Raw genomic sequence first — 22,162 nt, forward strand, 5'->3', positions numbered from 1 at the left:
CCCTAGAGAAGTGAACGTAAGCAGCACACATGTCACGATAGTGTAAGTTTTGGTTAAACAGACATCACTGTGACTTCTATTTCAAACGCAATACATTGAGGAATCAAACAAGCTGCAATATTTTTTTCCGATTCTGTTAACAAGTCTAAGCTTCATGAATAGTTTTCACTAACGGCATAGTGAGCATTAAGGAAAACTCAATCCATTTGAACAACTTAACCGCTTTAATTCCACCCGGCAAAAATCAACTATTCTCACCCTTGCCACACCGCGCGACGAAGTCTTTAACAGTTCTCACGTTGTTCACTGCGTTCTCCAGAAAATCCACTTCTTGCATCCCTCCCACACTCTCTCACGTTTATCACATGCTGCAGCACCGACGACCTACCCACAACCTACCTACCCGTACGCGTTGATTGCGATTTTTCCGTTCACAGAATCCACACACTATTGTTGTCGCCTCCCACCTCCGTGCTTCACCCTGATTTCCACCAAATTTCCCCTCTTCCTATCGCTCACTGCTGATTGTTGATGCTGCGTCGTGTTTGAGGACGCTGCCAGCCTGCCTGCCACTCATGCTCGTGCTCATATTTCGATGTTTCAATCGCCCCTGCACATTTCTCCCTCTGCTCTAGCTCTTTCCCAAGCTCTTGCCTCCCTTCGACTGGAGTGTGGAAAAAGGACTGCCACTCTACCACCAACCCACCCACACCCAACAGGGGTTTCGTCTCTGTTTTCCATCGCGGCGGTGCGGTACCCTTGTTGCGTTCTATTGGGGGTGGCGGAAACGGGCGGCGCGGGAGTTCTCTCTTTCTCACTCGCCAGCAACCGGGAGTCTAGGGAAAACTGGCACTGGCTTTGTTCGGAGGCTTCTCTCCCATCGTCATCGTCGGGCCCAGAGTGAGTGCCTCTACTCACTGCAAACACGCGCCCGCCAGCAAGCCCTGCCTGGGGTCGGGGTCGGGTCGGGGAAGTTTGAATATGGTGATGATAAAAAAAATATATTTGAGGATGTATGAAATAGTTGAGATTTTGCCTTCGGTTTGTCTGCATTTTTTGTGTGTTTGGCGAGGGAGCGTGATCGTAGGAAAAAAAAACTCACGTACAAAGTTGTCTCACCGCAGCAGCAGTACGGAAGTCACATTGTCACAAGTTACGGGTTTTCGGTCGACGTCCCGTGTCTCAGCCATAGTCCGCTGGCGACGTTGTTCGGTTCGAGTTTCGCCGTCCGTCCGGTTTTGGTTGACGTCCGGTTCCGCGTGGTTCCGTTACTCGTTTGGGTGCCGGGCTCGCTCAGTGTCTAGTGAAAGTGCTCATTTTGGCAACACAGCGGTCCTCGTGCTGCTGAGGGAGGTGCCTCGCGAGTGATAATTAAATTACCTCACGCGGCAGCACGCTTTTCAAAAGCTGGTGTGTGTCTTGACCTACATTTTCCCTCTCCGAGGACCCAAGGGAGCAAACCAAAGCCCAACACAGTCAAGCAGAAGGATTAGAGACAAAACGAGGCCCCTCTTCTGGGCTGGCTGTGGCTGACTGTCGTCGTCGGCGCCGTCGTTGTCGTCGTAGAGGATACTAATTACACGACCACAATCAACAGCAGTTATTCGCCACCCCCACCCTCCTGCAGCCTCCCCATCATACCACCTTTAGACGAGGAGGTCTCCATTCGACAACGAGTGCAATTCGCAACGGGTCGCGTTTCGGCGACTGGAGAAGCAAGGAGTTCTTCGGTCGAATGGCTGCGACGACGGCGGCCAGGTGAAGATGTGATGGTAATGATCGTAATTATCTGTAGTCAGCATGGGGTACTACCACCTGTTTCCTCGCCCGTGCCCTGCCCTAAAGTGTGTGTTTGATTGATCAGTTCTGGCGTGATGGCGGTTGTATAATTGAACGAGGTGCAATGTTGTTTGAAGTGTGGCGAAGTGAAAATTGCAATAGGCTCTCGTTATGTTCTAGTGATTATGCATTTTCCATGACTTAGCATTATGGACAAAGGATTATCGGGTATCCACGATTGTTATCATGATAAACAGTGAAGTCACATTGAATTTCAGAGTTTTATTTAATTCAGCTAAGTCGAGTTAGATATATTATCTGTGGATACACTCCAAGTAACAATCAGCATGCCTTGGAGGTTTATTCATGTTTTATTCTGGTTTTATACGAGCATGTCAAAAAGCTAGTTGTTCTAAATTAGTTTTATGTGGTAGTTTTTTGCTTTGAACCTTTGGCGTTCCATAAAACTATCATATAACTTCTGCTATAAACATCTTCAATTAAAGACTTGCAAGTAGACATGAATTGGTTTTATCACTTATTATATACCATTTCAATAAAACTTGCATTTGCGGTTGTTGTCGGAGCGATTTTTTTGTGAACAAATACTCAAAACTATGAGGCAATGCATAAAACCAACAATTGATTTCGTGGCCGTAACATAAACCAAAAAAAACCGCTAGCTGTTTGTAACTTTGTCAAGTATTTTTGTCTTGTCAAAGTCGAAAACATGCCTACATGCTACACAAGACTAATAACAGAAACTTTTTACATTAAAATAAGAGGTGACGAAAATGTTGTGAACAAACAGATAGACTCTGCAAACTTTAAGACGGCGTACGACTCTATTATAACGAAATTAAAAACGACTACCAATGACACTTGATATGTATGTAATGATAGAATGTATGTAATTTGTATGTATTTCAATGTTTGTAAAGTTATGGCCGTCTGATAGTGAAGAGACGGCTGGAAGATTGTAAGGAATTTAATTAGTTGGTTTTGTGTGTTTTTAAATGTTTTAATATATTTTAGAGTCCGCAGAAGATGGTCGAAGGCCAGTATAATCGACCGAAACGTCCGGACAGTCTGGCAAATAAGTTTTTAATTATTTCTCGCCGAAAACCAATCGATGAACTACAAGCACATCAAATCGCGGCGATTAAAACAATAATAACATTAATTTAGTTATGTTGCAGCGCTCTGTAGTGCAGTACATAGCAAATCTGCGCGAAATCGGTAAACGGGTCCGGGTGAAACTAAGCTAAAATATTCAGCATAACAGTTTAAGTATTTTGACGTGAGAAAAGATTTTTTGATTTTGAGAGTAACTTTTGAGAAGAACGTATATGTTTTTGAAATAAATATTCTTGAAAAACTGTAACTCGGAAACCATTCGTATTTTTTACTCATAAAAATCAATTTTAACACAAAAACTCAAATTCCCAAAATACGTTTTTTTGCAGTGTATTATTTTGAAAGAAACTCGGGTGTTTTGGTGACAAAAGAAACTTAGAGCACACATTATTGAAAAAAAAAAGTTTTTCTAATTACAACTTTGAAAAGTTTTTGAAAAATCGCTTTCAGTTGATAAAAAAAATATGTTGCAATGCCAGAATACGGTTCTACCAAAAATATCGAATCGCAAAGCCGTCAATAATAATCTACCTAAAAGTAACCGTTTCAGATATATTCGGAGGTTAATTTCATGTTTCTCTCAATTTATAAAAAATGGACCATTTCCATAAGTTATTTGTGATGCTCCATCAACAACACAATGTTAATTCCAACACATTTGTATATCCCACCAACATTCTCCTTGACGCTCACTTGATTGGACGAACAGTTTGCAAATAATAGGAAGATTTTGAGCTTCATTTTGTAAAAACAAATGAAGTTTCTAACATTGTTTTATGAACAAAGAAATGTAGCTTTGGAATAAGTAAATTCTCAGTTTGAAAATCAACAATACGTTTCATTGTTTTAAACAAGCGTCCTATTTTCTGCGTGAGCAAGTTTTAGGCAATGTGGCCAACAAAACCCTCATGAGTCATGACGAGAATAACAAACCTGCAAATAATACCCAAACTTTCCCTATCTAAAACAATGGATATTGCATGTGCTGTTATTTCCCACCAAATGAACAATTTTCCGTCACATGGAACTTCCAATACTTTTGACTTGAATTTTACACAAATGACTTTACACACGAAAACATGAAATCGATTACAAAAAATAGCAAACAGTGCTCTAACTTCGTCAAAAAAAGTATACCGAGTACCTAGTGAATGCTATTGAACGTGGAGAGTAAAAGTGGAATGAAATAATTATTATCATTAAAAAATGCCCTCTATGCTACTAATTCTGCCCAATTAATCATTTGTTATTTCTGCCTATTTTGCTTCGACCTTAGGAAGCATCCAATAACCTTTTAGGACGCGCGCAAGTTTGATCTTAAAACTGCACCGTGGTCGCGCCGTATACGACGAGCGGTACTGTACTTTTTACAACAGCTCGCGTCCCGAAGGGTTAAGTATGTCACGCTAAAATTGGAAATTTTTTAACCCTCCCTGCCTCTTCCGAGCGTGACGATATGCTTAATGGATGACCGCTTATGAGATAGATTTCATTTAATTGCTTAAAATAAAATAAAATTTTGAATTTAACTAAATGATATCAAAAGTTGTTATCATATCAGCATATGAAATAATTGTTATTGATTAAAACAAAATCTCTAACGACAAATCAAGTCTATTATGTGTCAACGAGCTCAATGTGACGTCACTCTACCGCGCTTGTGTACGTCTGACAAACAAGGATTTGAATGACGAAACTGGCAATACGTAGAACCAGTAAAGCTTCTATTACCGCTCTTTTCAAGAGCCGTGATGGCCTCATTGGCAGATGCGCCAGATTTCTACCGATGGTAGGTGTCTTGGTTCAAATCCCGTTCGGATCCAAGAATTTTATAACGTCTGGAAACTGTTTTTTATGCTACTTACTTTTTCTAAATATAGAATAACACACTCAAAAATGTTTACCCAAAACATGAGTATAAACAATTAGTTTTTACCCTAATAGGTCAAAGGAATTATAACACAATTTGTTATAATTATGCTAAATTCTATCATAGTTCATGGAACAAGTTTTGTAATATTTTTGTTATGATCATAACACAAGTTATCACATTTTTGTTCTTTTCAGAGGGAACTTTGTTAGGACTTTTGTTATTTAAACTACTAGCGGTACATGTTTTATAACAACCCTTGTTATAAAAATTTATTGTAACAAAATAACACAGCTTGTTATAATTTTGTAATGTCCATCTAGTCGGGAAATGATTTATTTCTACCATAATTTGAGCAAATTGTGAAGTTTGAATGATTGCAACATCTTTTGTGATCGTGATCTGTTGTTCACGATTTTTTTCTTGTTGATTTGTATCTTTGAAGATTGAAAATCAACTATGGCGAATTTGAGGTACTATAGCCATAACTGGTACACTGAGCCTAAGTGATATTTTTTTTTCTAGAGCAAACCTTTAAAAACATTTCAAACTAAATTTTCAAACATAATTTTTCTAGACTTCAGGTAGATTTTAGAACCGAATTGGGCCACATTTGTGCTCAAAATTGCGATATCTCTACTGGTTTCTGAGATATTTGAAAAAATGTCGTATTTTGGTATTTTTTAGGTTAGATACCAATATATGACATTTTTTTTTTAAACATCTCGGAAACCAATATAACGCAATTTTGAACACAAATTTGGCCCAACTGGGTTCTAGAATCACCGATTTAGTCCAGAAAAATTATGATTGAAAATTGAATTTGAAACGTTTTTTGAAGGTTTGCTCTAGCAAAAATTTTACTTTACCTTCTGGGATGCTTGCAGTAATTTCTTCTTGATTTTTTAAAGGATGTTTTCAGATTCGTTCCAGGATGCTTCCAGAATCCTTCGGATGTTCTTCAAAATCCAACATGGATGCTTCTAGATTCCTTTATAAGCTGCTTCCAAGATCCATCAGGGATGCTTCTAGAATCCATCTGGGTTGCTTTCAGAATTCTTTGGAAATGCTTCAAGATTCATTTTTGAATACTTTCCGAATTCTTCTGGGATGCTTCCAGAATAATTGTGGGATGCTCAAGAGTCCTTATGAAATCAGGGTGTCTACTACTTGGAAAACACCTGAAAACCGGGATTCTTCAGGTTATTATATTTAACAGGGAAAATCTGGAATACTTAGAGAACTTCTGGGTACATTTCGAAGCGAATTAAACAAATACTAGAAATCCGTTTTGAATTTTGAAATCAATTGTTTTAATTTATTCAAACATTTTCAGTTTCTGAAAATAACCTGAAGCTATCTCTGAAATACATTTTTCGGGGCTGAAATTATAGGGATCCATTCTGAATAAATTTCTTAACAAATCCTTAGAGAAATCGTGAAAAAAATAGGATCGCAGGATGATTTTCAGGAATAATCTGAATTGGATTATTAAGTTGCATTGATCAGGAAAATATTGACTACATAAAGCGTTTCAATCGCATTTTCAAGCGCTTCTTAAAGTAATACTGGAAAAATATTATACCATTACCAAAAATATTTCTGGCCAATCTTGGATAAAAATTATTGTTTTATTTTTCAAAGCAATTTTACGGAATTGTAGTACGCATCTTAAAGGAGTAACAGATATAATTTGAGATCGTTTTGTAAAAAAAATCTGGTCTAAATCTGGAATGATTTGCTGTAGATTCGCCATTAGAATTTATTGACAATTCCTCAATACGTTCCTGCTACAAATCATAATGATTTTTTGGAAGCATCCCAGAAGGACTCTGGAAACATTTTAGAAGAATTCGAGAACCATCTCGAAAGAAATCTGAAAGCATCCCTGAAAGATTCTGCGAGCAACCCCGAAGAATCAGAAAGCAACCCAGAAGAAATCTGGAAGCATCCCAGATTGTTTCAGGAAATATTCCTGAAGGATTATGTAAGTATCCCTGGTAGATTCTAGAACCATATCTGAAGAAATCTGCAAGCATCCCAGAAGGAATCTGGTAACATCCAAGAAAAACTCGGGAAGTGTCTCAAAAGAAATATTGAAGCATCCCATAGAGATTCTGGGAGCAACCTAGAAGAATTCTGGAAGCATCCGAATTGCAATGTGAAAGTGTCATGGAACAATTCTGGATTGGATAACTGACACTGAGGAAGATTACAAGTGGCAGTCGAAATACGCGTATCTGTCAAAGTATTAGCAACATAGGGTGAAATTAAAAGGTACGAAGCTGATTACACTCATTCGAAGAGAGTATTCTGCTTAGAGGATTCGAAAAGTCGGTACAAGATCAATTCTGGAAGTATTCCTGATGGATTCTGGAAGCATCTCAGACGGATTCTTGTAATATTCCCGCAAATCTAGGAAATGTTCCAAAAGGAATCTGGAAGCACCCCTGATGGAATCTGGAACTATCCCATAAGAACTTGGGAAGCATCCTGAAGAAAAACTGACAGCATCCCAGAAGCATTCTGGAAGCATTCCAAAAGGGTTCTGGAAGCATCCTATAAGGAATATGGAAGCATCTCAGAAGTATTTTGGATGTAACCCAGAAGGATTTTCGACCCAACCTAGAAAAATTCTGGAAGCATCCCTGAGGGATTCCGGAAGCATTCTGGATTGCCGTTTAGTGGCCACCAATATAGTTTTGTTCAACCTGAATTGATTGTGAATTCTGTATTATTTATTAAGCTGCAGCATTATTTAGATATACATAGTATCCCGGGTAGACAAGAATATCAAAATCATATCTCAAATCGAAAACTTTTTGCTGTCATAGCTCGATGTGATTTTGATGAGTTATCGCACGAATAGCTCAAAGTGATATGATATAAGTTTTTGTTCTTGTCGAAATAGCTTAAAATTTCTACACTCAGCGAAGTAAACTACCGAAATTCATCAAAATACCTTATGAAATTTATCCATAACTGTAACGTATGGATGCCATAAGAATACCTTATGAAAATTGAGCATGCTTATCTGAGTGTCGCGGATTGACTCAATATGCTCTCTCAGCGGGAGCCAAACATCGGGAGCCAAACATTGAAGATTGAGGTTATGTTAAACCTTGTTGAACCTGTGTGATTGATTGAAAAGTATTGTTATCTAGGTGCTGCGGATGTAATCAAAACTGTTGTCACGATATCTCCATTTGCCGCTGTCAAGCCGTTGGAAAGCGAGGAGAAGGATAAACATTGTTTTGAGCCTATTTCAGCTAATTTTTTAACAACTATCCATCAAAATTTCCATCGCGAACGGAAAATAATAAACTTTTTACACAAGAACAAAATTGGAATAATGGTGGATTGATCATGTTTACCATTTCCGAACCGCGTCGCGACGGCGTGTTTGACAACCGCGCTGAGAGAGGTGGTTGCAAGAAAATTGAACGCTCGTGCGTGTTTACAAGCTGAGCGATTCCAAGCAACAGCATCAAAATTAAGGAAATTTTTTAATTCATGATTTTCTATTGAACTGAAACTTTGCACAGTTTTTCAGTTCCATTTCAATCGCCATTTTTCGATATCAAATTTTTATTTTGAATCACGACTAACTTTTTAAAAGGGTGTATGTGAAAATGGTTCAAAAATATTCAAAAATCTGCACAGCCAAAATGGTTCGTTCGATTGCTATGAATTTTTCAGCAAAGTTAGATAACTAAATGGTATTTCCTAAGAAAATATACACTGTGAAAAAACATATTTTTTAATATTAAAAAATATCATTTTTGTCACAAAAACTCAAATATCTCAAAACCCTATCTTTTTACCATCGTAATTTTTTTGGGAAAGACGGTCCATTGTATTAGCAATCTACCATAAAAATTTGGTGATGGTAAACTAATAAACAAAAAAGTTATAACATTTCAAACATTTCACTATTTTTACATTTGGTAAATATTTTTTTCTGTGTAAATTATTTCGGTCAGAAATCGCAGTTTGATGCTGATTTTATTGTTCAGCAAAGTTAGATAACTAAATGGTGATTTCTAAGAAAATATACACTGTGAAAAGAAATATTTTTTTAACATTAAAAAATATCATTTTTGTCACAAAAACTCAAATATCTCAAAACCCTATCTTTTTACCAACGTATTTTTTTAAGGAAACCGGTCCATTGTACTACTGCAGTAATTCTGAAAAGTGACGTAAGCGCCATTCAAAATTTCGATATTTTTTGGTATATTATTTATAATATCTGGGGTGAGAATAACACTGTGGTATTCCTGCTGTATTAGAATGCAAGATCTAATCGTAATCTATCATATTTGGAAAGAAACTTAAAGGATGAGCAAGAGTTTTATGCATAATTACCAAAAAATGGGCCAAAACTATCAATGTCGCTTACGTCACTTTGCAGAATTACGGCAGATTAGCAATCTACCATAAAAATTTGGTGATAATAAACTAATAAACAAAAAAGTTTTGACAATTCAAACATTTCACAATTTTCACATTTAGTAATAATTTTTTTTAGTGTAAATTATTTCGGCCGGAAATCGCAGTTTGATGCTGATTTCATTGTTAATGGCCTTGCGTGAGTAGAACAAGCTGTTTTAATTATGTATTATGTATATTATATGTACAGTAATGTTCCGATTTTATCACGCCCTCCGCGCATTGATCGTTTATTCATTAATTTGCTGTTACATTTGAGGACAAGTGTTTTCCCTCTTCTTCAAGATGAATGGTGAAAGCGTGTTTTGCAACGTTAAAAATATTGAAATGGGTATAGATGTTGAAGTATATTTCAAAGCATTTTTGAAAAGGGGCGTGATTATATTGTTTAAACAGATGTCGCTGATGGTATGGTGGCATGACTCTCTGCACTTAGCACTTCTGGCAATTTCTCAGATGGCTCGTCTGTCAAAGTCTAGACGGCAGGACGTGCAAATGCGTAAATTTGTATTCAATTTGGGCATAACCAGTTTATCTATGGTGCTTTCGGTGAGATTTCGTAACTCTTTTGAACATTTTTTTCATCAAACGGTCTACAAGAGAGCGTTGAGTTGAAGACCTTTGAGAAAGCGATTGTTCATGTTGTTCGTTAGATTATAATAAACAAAATCACTTATTAGTTTTAACTGACTAGTTTGGTGTTGTTTACTTGGCTGAAGAAAAAATTTACTATAAAATTTTTAATATCCATAGCGGTAGTATTTTTTTTTTTGCTTTTTCGTGAGCATTGTCATGGTATGTATACAGACAAACAAACGTAACACTGACGAAATTTTCATTGACCACGCCTTTAACGATCACTTTGAATCTTGGTTGTGGCTTTCATGACCAGAAGAGTGCCCATCGTTTTTCTTTGCGTTTGACGTTTCACACTAGCGCCTTCTGATGACGATATTGCACAACGCAGTGTTTCGTGAAACATTTCCACCAGGTGGTGGTAGTGGGAACTGGGCGATGGATTTTCACGAAAATTATTCTAGGCGTTTCGTCTGTTTGTCTGTGGTATGTACCTCTCATGCATTTGTTGTTGTTGAAGTTACTCGCATTCTTCCGATCATAAAGTCTGTTCTCTAAGAGGTATTTTTTTTGCAGATCAACTAGACGTATACGCGAATATATAAAACTTTTATTATGCAGCTTTCGTCTTAAAAATAAGTTTAATTCCATTTTTCTTATGATCAACAGCTTTTCAACGCTATCAAGGGAACTTTTCACCAGTCACGTACAATAAAAAGTATGACACTCTCAATATTTTTGATCACAACACTGGATCGCGTCTAAGTTTCAAATAGATACTATAGTAATTATGAATAATCAAACAAAAATATCATGAAAACAACTTGTTTAATTCAGGCGGTAGCCTTTACAATAAAATCAGCATCAACATATAATTCTCGAAATAATTTACACAGAAAAAAAAAATTTTTTGTTACTAAATGTAAAAATTGTGAAATGTTTGAAATGTTATAACTTTTTTGTTTATCAGTTTACCATCACCAAAATTTTATGGTAGATAGCTGATATAATGGGCCATTTTCCCTAAAAAATTGACGTTGGTAAAAAGATAGGGTTTTGAGATATTTGAGTTTTTGTGACAAAGATCATATTTTTTTAAAGTAAAAAAAGAAATTTTTTACAGTGTATATTTTCTTAGGAATCATCATTTAGTTATCTAACTTTGCTGAAAAATTCATAACAATCGAACAATCCGTTTTTGCTGTGCAGCTTTTAGAATATTTTTGAACTATTTTCGCATACACCCTTTTGAAAAGTTAGTCGTGATTCAAAATAAAAATTTGATATCGAAAAATGGCGATTTAGATGAAATTGAAAAACTGTGCAAAGTTTCAGATATTTTTGAAATGGTCGCTCAGGATCGACTGACATGACTCCGTGGAACGCCTCAGCTGTGTGTCGGGAGTGTGCAGGTGTGTGTGAGCTAGCTTGAAAAATAAAACCGTTTCTATTCGCACCACTCAGATGCTTATTATGACCTAATTACATAAGATAAACTTATGGAAAGAGCAGAAAAATCACAAAATGATGCAGACTGGAATCGATCCATGAACGTCGAGATCACTGAGCTCGTGCCCAACCCACGCGGCTATCGACGCTGGAGAATATCGTGTTGCTAAATGTGTATAAAAGCCAAACTATGAGTCGATTCTGCGTCATAGACCGACCTTATGAAAATCGTTCTAGCCGATATGAATTGTTTAAAGACCATTTCATAAGTTAGACCTTATGATAATCTTAGGTTTATTTGCCTGAGTGTACATCAGAACAAGTTTAGCTCTTCTGCACGAAATGGAACACATACACTCATAGAGATGGCTCAATGTTAGTGAAATACCATGTGTCCCTTTCTGAGCTGTGAAAACGAAGAACCACATGCTCTTATTCCCATTTCATTTACAACAGCGAGCCACAGTTGAGTGGTAAGCATTGCCGCCAGTGAATCCTAAGGTCGTAGGTTCGATACTGGATGCTGACATTTTTTTTATTTTTTTTTTCTAAAAAAAATGACAAATCTTGTCTGCTATTGATTTGATCTTGTAATATCTTAACGAGCTATTATTGAGTAGTGCACCATATTGGATTCTGCTATTATTTCTGTTCTTTTACCTCTTATATCAATCAAACCAATATCAGTTTTTGCTCTACAGTAATTCTATCAATCATAACTGAATATGCTATTCATCAGATTTTTCCACCTACTCGGGATAGGTATTCAGAGGAACTCGGAATTATCAGTGGCCACATCTTACCTTCTAACTGGTTAGTATTATCAAGAGAGTACAGTGACCCCACAATTTATGAATCGGCAAAAATGACCACAGTTTATGGATCACTCATTTGATCAACATGGTGATTCATAAATAGTGTACAAAAATAAGGTGATTCATCGGTGTGGGGTCACCGATGTAGCTGTACCGCCAACAAGTTGCTGGGTCGTGGCTGATTCATCATCGCAGCGTCTTTTTGAAGGCGGTGATTGGGCGATTGATGGAAGAAGTTGCCGGCTTCTCTAGTCGGAGTCAAAGGAGTAATGCGTTTCGATAATAGTGCGATTTTTTGTTCCTGTTTAGCCAATTGCTTTTTAATCTTGGTGTGCACAGACTCCTGTTTAGCAGTGATTTCATTAATCGCGTCACCCAGAGATGACACGGCGGACTTGAATTTCATCTTCTTCATCAATTTCGCACAGTCGTCACACATCCACATAAGGTACGAACATTCCTAAACAAGTGCAACACGTTTAGTAACTGCACGGTAGGGATGCGCTAACAGCCTTGTTTATCCGTGTGAGTAGAAAGTACGGAAGCCCAAAAAATGCACTTGGGTATGATGTCACAACAGCGTTAGAAACAGTGCACTACCGACACAAGAGGCGATATTTTTCTCAAAGTGATTTTTCAATGTTAACACTCGCCACACGAAATCTTCCACTACACTGTTGTAGACAAGACGATTAACCTCGGGAATACACGAAATTTGAATATATTAATCAAGCACAACACGGGAAAAAACGCGACTAAATGCCGAGCAAAGAAGTAAACAATCCGACAAAAAACAATACCATAGGTATCAAATGCAAATGCAAATGCAAATTGCTTAGGATATAGCTTAGCTTAGCTTAGACTGACTGCACACATCTATGGTTGCTATTCCGTGATTGACCCGAACCAATGACAGTTGCACAATGAATCAACTGAATAATTGACTGGGAGTGGTCAATATTCTCACTGTGCATGCTTCAGAGACTCTCTTTAATGGTACAATAACGGCGCCGGCCACGTCCTTGCAGTCAGGTTGGAAGAGGGAAGGAATATTAGTAACAACCTTTGTTAAGTGAAGGCCCGCGTTTACCGCTGCGACTCCACCAAAGGCTGCAGGAAGGAGTGTTTGTTAGTAGGAAAGGTATCGTTGGGTCTGGATTCACTTTGATAAGTAATATGACCTTCGTGTCATGCTGGTTGCCGCGCTATTGTTTGCTTTACGCGGAAAGCAAACAATCGACCACCCGCATCAGGTGGTCGTTTAATATTTACTGCAAACGACGCGACAGAATATGCAATCTAACACACTATTATTCGCTTCACTCGGAAAGCAAACAATCGATCACCCACGTCAGGTGGTCACCTAAAATTTCGAATCGAACCGCGGAAGCTAGTCGTCAAATATTTAACTGCAAATGACACGAACGAACATGCAAGCTGATGCACTATTGTTCACTTCATATGAGAAGCAAACAACTGATCACCCACGTCAGGTGATCGTTCAGTGTTGCTACAAAAGACGCGACACCGGCACCCGGACGAAATCTCCTTCACACACTGTTGCACGCTGGGTCTGCCGCCGTCGAAATTGACCAATCCAATTTCCTGTGTGGTAGTGGTTTGTGTTCCGATTTCCCGTGTTAATCTATCTGTAAGAACTTTGTAAACATCTTTTGTTCTCACGTATATGGATAGGCTTGCATTAGGTTTCGTGAGACATTTTTTGGACAACTCAATGGTCACTTCCAAATAGAAAACGAAAAATAATCGCGCGACACCGGCACCCGGACGAAAACTCCTTCACACACTCGCAAATGCAAATTGCTTAGGATATGCCGAAAAACTTTACCAAAAACCTTATCCGACGCTTGAGAAAAAAAATTATACGCTTGGTAACTCAGCCCAAAAATTGAAATTTTATTGTTGATGTCATTCCTTTACATGTTAAATGCTAAGCACCATCAGACGATCTGAACGCTATAACTTTTGTCACAAGGGTCGCATCGCTTTGCGGTCTTCGACAAAGTTTTTCGACACATCTAAGGCTATATTTCAACATACATACTTAGCTAAAGATGGGTTCCGTTCCTGTGAATAGCCTAATTTTATTTATCTAACATTTTAGCGGGCGATCAAAGATAGAATAAACAAATGCACTAAAGTTCACTATAGCATTCGTCAGACTGGATGGTTCCTTTGAAGATTGTATAAGTATCTTCGATTAAAAAAAATATTCGTAGATGTTTTACCTGAAGTGAATTGAAAATAAATAGCTGAAGAACGATGATGTTATGCTACAAGGGACAGTAATATGTGTTCGATCATCATCTCTCACTGAATCGGTCATCACTACGGCAGATAACATAAATGCCTTATCATCCAATCCAAAGACTGAAAACCCACAAAAACAAACCCCTTTGATCATACCGCTCAAGTTCCATGAGTGAGCGTGTATTTCCACCAAGCCAAGTATCCTAAGAACTGATTCGCGGCCAGTTGGAAAACTCGTTGCACGATCTCCGATCGATCGATAGCCGGAGCAATAAATCCGGACATAGTTTCTAATAAATTCCTGCCGTGCCTTATAAAGTCACAAAAATTATTTTTAATTGCGGGAAAAAGTAATTTGATGTCAATCATTTTCTCCTTTGGCCATCACAGCCAGGGTCCACCGCCGGTTCCGCCGAACAAGAACGCACCCATTGGGTGACCATTAATCTGTCGTCGGCAACTCTTGAGGGAGATAACCACGCGGGGACAATAAATGGAAAGCTTGTCGCACTGCATGTTTGATAGCGACCGTGATGATCACCCATTCCGCTGGCTGGCTGCTGTGATATGGGTGAAGATGATCTGCGACGGGACAGTCAATGGCAACCGGCCGAGTCGTGGTTCGTGGTTTGGTGTGATAAAAAGGCGGTGCCCAGGTGCTTTGATCTGACACGATAGAGATTGGCCATGATTGCTGATGACAGGGAATTTTACGTGGTTTTTCGGTATCAATCAATGATGCTGGGACATGGTCGTCGTTTGTTTGGACGAAACGATGTATCAATATCATATGGTTTTGTAAGACATGAGTCCGTAATTTGCGATGCAGATAAGTTATTGCACTGTTTGATTTGGTGTTTGATTTGAAATTATGTAATTCAGTGATTTTATTTTGTTTTAAATTTTGGTATGGATCTAATTTGATAGTGAAGATCATCCACTAATGCCGTAGAATTTTAGGGAAGTCTCTGGAAGTTTTACGTGTCAAATAATGTGAAATTAAGGTTGTCCAAATCGTTCTCAAGATCACAATGTCAACTTTTCATTATTTCCGTATAGAACGTCCTCCACAGTATTACGTCCTTACTGCGCTAACCGGAGCAATAGCGCAGTGGACCTTGCGTTTCTCCGAGATAATCAGTTGTCCTTCTGAAGTCTCGAATTTGAGGCTAAATAAGAGCGGGATTATTGGAATGTTGTAAATTAGCTTACATTACTATCTTTATGGTTTTGCTTAATGCGTTTTCGCCATTTGGTGTTTTACAATTAACACCGATTTGGTTTATCATTGATGTTTCCTTTTTGTGCTGTGATTGTAAAGAGTGTAATCCTGTCTACTTTGGGTAGGCTACGGCTAGGAAACCTCAGATCAATGTTCAGCGTAAAAAGCGTGCGTAACCCAAGTGGCTCTACTTCAAATAGTTCATTTTCGTAGGGTAACTTATGTATAGGTTACATTGTGAACACAGTTTTGCTTTTTTCATTATAAATGAACTGTCGTGCCTCGAGCATGCTATAGCTTAGAATAACGTTAACAGTATGTTTAAACCTTTCCGTATAGATGCCTTCAAGCAAGCTCTTGTATTCAGCATCTTTACGCTGATATTTGGCAGTATTGCTAAGATGAATACATCATCCGAAGTGGCTCAAACATTAATTTGAGATCCTTCAGTTCGATGGAATACTTAGGTAGTACAGATCATGGCTAACTTAACATAGAATTGCACCTAACCAAACTCTGCATGAGCAGAATTTGTCGTGAGTTGACTGATTGGCGGCATGTGTCAGATGAGGAGTCTTCATTTGAACTTCTTTGGACTTTTGAGTGTTCCTTCGCAAAATATGCGTATTTAGGCGGCCCTGCTCAACAAACTAGGGAACCTGTACTAATTGGTTGTGACCACATTTTATGGATAACTCGTTACCATTGCTACTCCAAGAGAGTTTTATTATGGTTTTGTACCTACATCGCCCTCTATTGTGATATACCGTAACTATTGCTTTGAAAGAAGCTTGTCCTCTGCGGTCTGTGCAGACTGCAAGAGTTATTCCTGAATGGAACTCTGATCTGACCAAGTTCAAAACATCTTCGGATAAGCCATTATTTTGTATAGTTACGAATTTCAAGCTTCCGCTTGAGAATTATAGCTATATATTCGACTTCGAGGGCTCTAAAAAGCTCTGCTTACTTCAAATCTCCAGGAGCAAATGGGGTTTTGTCCTATTTTTCTCCAGAGGGATTTGAGTATTTCAAACATGTTCTGAAATCTTGTAGTTTTCTATAGGGTATTTTCATGGCGTGGTGCCATGGAATGAGTTTCAGATTTATCTGGTTACCTCGTTCTTTCTGAAATGCTTGAAACGCATTGTCGATTATCACATCTGTAATGTTCTTCTGACTGACATGCCTATTCATGTGAACTCACATGCCTCCCAATTTAGAATGTCCACAGTGACTCTTTTACACAAAGTTGTATACATTTTCAAGAAAGTACTCGCTCAAACATAGTTTTTAATTGGGTAATTTCTTGAATATTGAGGATGCTTTCGATGACGTACCTTTCAATGTCACATTGACAGTCGCATGACGTCACAAGCTACCTCCAATAAGCTATAGGCTCTCTTTACGCTTATGCGTTTTACAGTGTCCTTTTCGGGGCACTGATTAAACCCGTTGTGGTATGGGCTATGAGCTCTCGTTGCGCTTATGCATTCATTCCCTCTTCTAGGGTACCTTTTCCTATTTCATCACCTTTCCCTTTCCTAATCCCATTCCATCCCTTATCCCATTCTCCCTCAAGTAAATGATGAAATAGGCTTATATGTATGGCGATGGCACAAATGTCCCAAATGGAGGATAAGTTAAAAGTTAAAAATTAGGGTAATACCCGATAAAAAAGTTTTCTTTCAATAACCATTTACCTATTCATTATTTTTTCGCAAAAAACTTTTTTCCAAGCATTTTAGTGCATTTAACATGCAACATTTTTTTTCCAAAGACAACAAAGTTCTATATCCTCAATTTAAAAAGTTATTCATGGTTTTCTTATGAAAAATGGCTTATGCTTGACACTTAATATCTCAGAATGAAGCAAGGCGATTTCTAATCGTTTATTGTTGTTCAAAAGGTCTTCTTCTCATCTTTTAATGGAGAAAAAATGAAAAATGTGGTTTTCCTTCGAAGTGTTTAAATTAATTTTGAAAACATCGAATTTTTTTATAAAAAAAAAGATTCTAAAGTACGAATGTATAAGAGATACGAGTTTGTCGTCTCCGACAAAATTGTGTGAAATTAAAAGTATAAAAAGTGATCAGAACAAAGTGTTCCGGAAAAAATTAATCAATCAAAGCATATTGGAAGAAACCCGTTTCTTCCAAGAAAACGGAACTGCTGGATGCAGGACCGTACATAGAAAGACGAAAAAGAAGGGTTTTGCGCATTTTATGTAAAAGGCTCCTAGTATGATAAATTAGGGGTTATGCGTGAAGGAATCTCGTGGAGAAGTTTCTGAAGGAATTTCTGGTGGATCAATAAATTCTCCTAGAAAGATCCCTACAGAAATTCTTGGAGAAGTCCTTGAACGGAATTTAAGAGAAATTCCAGAAGAATTACAGGAGTAATTTCAGAGGGGATTCCAGGATGAATCGTCGAAGGAATGCGAGGAGCAATCCCCGAAGGAATTCCAAGAGGAATTCCCGAAGGAGTTCCAGTTGAAACTCACAAAGGAATTCCAGGAGGAATCCATGAACAAATTTCAGAAGGCATTCCCGAAGGAACTCCAGGAGAAATCCTCGAAGGAATTTTACGAGGAATATCCGAAAGATTTCCAGGAATCCCCGTAGGGATTCCAGCAGGAATCTCCAAAATAATTCCAGGAGGAATCTTTGAAGGAGCTCCAGGAGAAATCCCCAAAGAACTTCCTGGAGGATTCCCTGAAGGACTTCTAAGAGGGATCTACGAAAAATTTCCAGCAGGAATCCACGAAGGATTTCCAGAAGAAAGTACGGAAGGATTTCCAGGAGAAATTGTGAAGCCTCGTAGCCGTGAGGTTAGGGCCACCAAGCTTCAAATTTCACAATGCTATGGGGTGACGGTTCGATTCTCGCTCCGGGCGAAGAATCGTTTCATGATAATAGTCTTCTTCGCATTCACTCTTGCATGCTCCCTGTATCCCTTTAGTATTAAGTTTAATTCAGTCTGTACAGCCTCTTCCCCTTCAATTAATAACTGTGGAAGTGAAGATTTCCAGGAGAAATCCTCGAAGTATTTCCAGGCTGAATTCCCGAAAGATTTCCATGAGGGATCCCCGAAGGATTTACAGGAGGAACTCTAAGGGATTATCAGGAGGAACTCCAAAATAAATAACAGGAGGGACTGCCGAAGGAATTCCATGATGGATTTCCGAAAGAATTCCAGGAGGAGTTTCCAAAAAAAATTCTAGGAGGAATTCCCAAAAGAAATTCCAGGAGGAATTTCCGAAGAAATTCAAAAAAGGAATTCCAGATTATATTCCAGGACTAATTCCCGAAGGATTCCCAGGAGGAATCTCAGAAGAAATTCCCTAAAAATTCCCCAAAAATTTCCAGGAGGAATCTCCGAAGGATTACCAGGAGGAATTTCAGTGGAATTTCAAGTGGAATCCCCGAAGTAATTCCAGGAGGAGTCTCTGAAAGAATTCCAGGAAAATTCCCGAAGGAATCCCAAAAAGAATTCCAGCAGGAATCTCCAAAGTAATTCCAGGAGGAATGCCTGAAGGAGCTCCAGGAGAAATCCCAGAAGGATTTCCAGGTGGATTCCACGAAGGACTTCCAGGAGGACTCTATGAAAAATTTCCAGAAGGAATCCACGAAGGATTTCCAGAAAAAAGTTCGGATGGATATCCAGGAGAAATTGTGTAGCCTCGTAGCCGTACGCTATCTTCAAATGATTTGCAGGAGGAATCTCCGAAGGATTTCTAGGAGGAATTTCAAAAGGGTTTCCAGCAGCAGTCCCCGATTGAATTTCAGGCGTAAGTCCAGAAGGATATCCTGGAGGATTCTCCGAAATAAATCCTGGAGGTACAGGGATTACGAGAACGGTTCATTGCGCACATAAACCAATCGAGTACAAATTTGTACCAATTATGCTCATATAATAGGTTGACAAGCAGTCAAAATTTTAGAATTTTTTATGCACTCTATGAAAAGTTACAGCTTGATGAACTTTTTTATGAGAGAAAAAAAACCCAAGTAACACACTTGTCACCGAAGAGTCACGGCGGCGCAGGTTTTTGTTGCGCAGAAGTCACTGTGACATACTTCTAACAAATAAACACTTACTTGCTAGAAGTAAGTCACAGTGACTTCTGCACAACAAAAACCTGCGCCGCCGTGACTCTTCGGTGACAAGTGTGTTACTTGGGAAGTAGCCTATCCCAATCATTTCAGCCATCCTCTGAATACCTGATTATATTTCTAAAGATATCCATGAAAGATCTCTTAGAAGAATTCCTTATAGAAACCCCTGCAGGAATTTCTAAAGGAACTTCTGGAAAAATCCTTGATGCCTGGAGGTATCCCTGAATCCTCCTGGATTTTTTTTTTTGAAAAACTTCCAGGTTCAATTCCTAGAAGAATATCTAAAGGAAATTCCAATGGTATCCTTAAAAAAATTCTGGAGTAATCTTAGAAAAAGCTCCTGGACTAATCCCCGAAGAAGCTTCTGTAGGAATCCCTGAAACTCCTGGAGGCATTCTTGAATCCTCCCGAAAAAATCTGTGACGATCATCTTGGAGTGATCCCTGAAAGAACTTCTGAAGAGATCTTTGAAGAAACCCTTGCAGGAATCCCTATTTGAAATTTTAGACGAACCCTTGATTTACTTCTGTCGGAATACCTGAGGAAACTTCTGATGGAATCTCTGATGAAACTCCCGAAGGCATCTCCGAATCCTCCTGGAAAAAAACTACTGAATTACTGGGGACATCCCTAAAGGAACTACTGGGGTGATTCCTGAAGGAAATACCAGGAGCGATATCAGAAAAACTCCTGTAGGAACCCTTGATGGAACTTCTGGAGGCATCCTGGAATGCTGCTAAGAGGATATCTGAAGGATCTCCTGGAGAGATCCCTGAAGGAACTCCTGCCAAGATCCTCGAAGGAATTCCTAGGTTAATGAAGAAACACCAGGAGAAATCCCTTATTGAAGTTCTAGAGAAAGCGCTGATTGAAATTCTTTGGAGGACCTTTTGTACGAATCCCTAAAAGAACTCCTGTTCGAATTCTTGAACTTCAGACAAAAAAATCTGAAGAAACTCCTAGACTGATCTCTGAAGGACCTTCTATACCTCCTATACGAACTTCTGGAGGGATCCCTAAATCCTCCTGAAAGAAGCACTGAAGGAACTTCTGGAGAAATCCTCGAAGGAACTCCTGTCAGAATAGCTGAGAGTTCTGCTGAAGGAATCGCATATGAAAATCCTAATGGATGTATATCTGAAGGAACTAGTGGAGATGTCTCTGAAAGAACTCCTGAAGAGATAACTAAAGGAACTTCTGGAGAAATCCCTGATTGGATTTTTAGGAGGAGTCTTTAACGAAACTCCTGGAAAAATCTTCGAAGAAATTCCTCTTGGTATTCCTGTAGAATTTTCTGGAGGAATCCCTGATGGATCTCCTGAAGGCATCACTTAGTCCTTCGGGAAGAATCGGAATGGTGAATGAACTCTAATGAAAAAAAAAAGTTCCAAGAGTTCCGTATTTGAATAGACACCAGCCAGTATTTCGTATTTGAATGAGCAAAAAGTCAGCAAACAGTTACACGAGGGTCATCCTGTCATAAATTCAAACTCAATTATGAATAAACATGACGCAATTGATCAAGACGTTAAATTTCATGTAAAACCGCTTGTTTATATTCGCTGATCACCCGAGCCGTCGGAGGCAAACACCATCGGCCGCGGTGGCGGTAGCACCTCGTCCGCTTGCTTGGCGCACAGAAAACTGGTTCCTAATCAGATAATTACCCCTCGCAGCAATTAAACTCCACTTCGCCGATGTGCCATTAAAGAAAAAATCATAATTTATTTGCTCAGCTCGACGTTTCCCCCCGCGCCGGTGTCACCTTATTCCCAACCACCACTACCGTCGGCGGTCATCCATCTTGGATCCAACACGGGATGGGGGATTCTTTTCGCGACAGAAGAAAAAAAAAACCTTACACTCAGACCAGCGTGAATCCAACGCGCAGGCATGGGAGACGACGCTGATCATGGCGTCCCATCTCCGCTGACTTCCAACTTTGGCTGACTGTCTCGACACCTTGTAACATTTAATTCAGCCGGTTGTAAAGACACGGGCACAAAGTGAAAAAGAACGCCACGGAATTAAGCATCCGAGCGAGGGCAGTCAAACGGGACGCCTCCTCTGCCGCCGCGCGCCGCTGGAGCTCTTAATCGGTTGGATCGCTTACACCCATAGCTCCTCCGTGTGGGGCACGTGGGGAGAATGGGTCCATTTCGTGGACAAAATGTTGGACCTCTTATCAATTTGATTTTTCAATTCATACATTGTGTACGGAATCTAGGTTTAAAATGCAAACAATATGTAATAGACAGAATATTTTTTTTTCCGGAACAGCTAATTTTGTTCAAAGTAACTAAATTGTCAATGTTTCCTTCGAAAAACGATAGTTTGGCCCATTATGAGCTGTAAAGCTAGCTCGGTGTAAGGTGATAAGCCCTCCCTGGGTTCAACTGCATTCATAAAGTACGCCACCGATGCCAGCGCGGACATACCAAAACAAGCATTAATAAAAATTCATCATCGTAAAACA

General features: G+C 38.9%; 1 protein-coding gene across 1 annotated transcript in view; it reads left to right on the forward strand.

Moving 5' to 3' along the window:
• The first annotated feature begins 698 nt into the window (after positions 1-698).
• LOC115258825 (LIM/homeobox protein Lhx9-like) overlaps positions 699-22,162 on the forward strand; it is a 135,174-nt gene continuing 113,710 nt past the window's right edge. The window contains exon 1 of the mRNA XM_029859255.2: positions 699-1,772. The gene's annotated coding sequence lies outside the window, so the exon portion shown is untranslated. The remainder of the gene's footprint in view (positions 1,773-22,162) is intronic.

Source organism: Aedes albopictus, chromosome 2 (genome assembly GCF_035046485.1).
Source record: "Aedes albopictus strain Foshan chromosome 2, AalbF5, whole genome shotgun sequence".
Taxonomy (NCBI): domain Eukaryota; kingdom Metazoa; phylum Arthropoda; class Insecta; order Diptera; family Culicidae; genus Aedes; species Aedes albopictus.